The following is a 1216-nucleotide window of genomic DNA, read 5'->3' as shown; positions in this document are numbered from 1 at the left end:
TCCATCCATCCATCCATCCATCCATCCATCCATCCATCCATCCATCCATCCATCCATCCATCCATCCATCCATCCATCCATCCATTTTTTAGATTGCTGATTAACTTTAGAAAATATCAGTCCATTACTTAGGTGCAGGACTTTAAAGCAGTCAAAGACAACAGTGTCAGTGATAATTCACTGACACGAGTATTGTAAAGTATCATGAAGTCATGAAAAAAAAAGTTATTCTGTTTTAGGACTTACTGCACATTAATTCACTGCTCACATACTCACCAGACAAAAACTTACTGCCCACTAACTCACTGCACACTTATTCACTGCAGTCAAACACACTGTGCATACATCACCGACGCCGGAATAAAGTTTTTCAAAGAGGCGCGGTGCGCACAGTCGAGKGTTTACGCACATGTGCCAGCTCTGAATCGAGCTGATCACAAACCTGCCTGACACCTGACGAAAACGTTTTGACTCTGATCCCATCTATGTGTCGACCAAAGCAGCCTAAAAATTAAATAAGAATTTTGTATTTTGTGCYACATCTGGCCCAAACCTTTGCACAACCATGACCTCCCAGATCCACGCTGACGGGTTGTGGAGGGGGGAAAAAACAGCCCATAGTCCTTTACAGGTCAGGGCCAAATGCTCACCTGACCCAGAGCAGATAACTTTCCTGTCAGGGTAAACAAATAATTGCATGGAGTTTGTCATTATTGTTGCTCTCCAAACGCAGCTGTCTGCGCTGAGAGATTCAGGTCGCTTTGGATAAAATGCTACCAGACGAGGAAATGTGTCATTTTCTTTGTTTCCCTCCTCAAAATAAAGTTTGTTGTTAACTAAATTACCTAAACAGTTTGCTTTACTCACTATCTCTTGCGTAAAAAGACTGCGTTCCAGCGCGAGTTTCTGACCCGCTGTTCCAAACTCCAGTGTGGAAATTATTTATGTGTTTAGTTTTTTCATTTGATCATCCTTCCTAATAAATGATTTAAATAACAAAACAATCACGGCAGAAAAATTCATTATTTAATTGTTGCTTGATGATGAGTCAAGCTCACAAGCGGCTGCTGATGAACTGAAAAATATATAAAAAATAAAAAACACCTTATTCATGACTGCAGTTTGTTTTATTTTAATTTAATTTAATTTTTTGTTTTAGACTTTATTTGCAGCTTTTCCATATTTGATGACTGCAATGTATCCACTGAGATTACCG

The 1216-nt window shown here is 39.5% G+C and overlaps 1 protein-coding gene across 2 annotated transcripts in view; it reads left to right on the top strand.

The window, feature by feature from the left end:
* popdc2 (popeye domain cAMP effector 2) overlaps positions 1 to 1216 on the top strand; it is a 15182-nt gene that overhangs the window by 9151 nt on the left and 4815 nt on the right. The window lies entirely within an intron of this gene.

This window comes from Austrofundulus limnaeus, unplaced genomic scaffold (genome assembly GCF_001266775.1).
Source record: "Austrofundulus limnaeus strain Quisiro unplaced genomic scaffold, Austrofundulus_limnaeus-1.0 Scaffold692, whole genome shotgun sequence".
Taxonomy (NCBI): domain Eukaryota; kingdom Metazoa; phylum Chordata; class Actinopteri; order Cyprinodontiformes; family Rivulidae; genus Austrofundulus; species Austrofundulus limnaeus.
The sequence above is the reverse complement of the archived record's forward strand: the minus strand, read 5'-3'. Positions and strand labels throughout refer to the sequence as shown.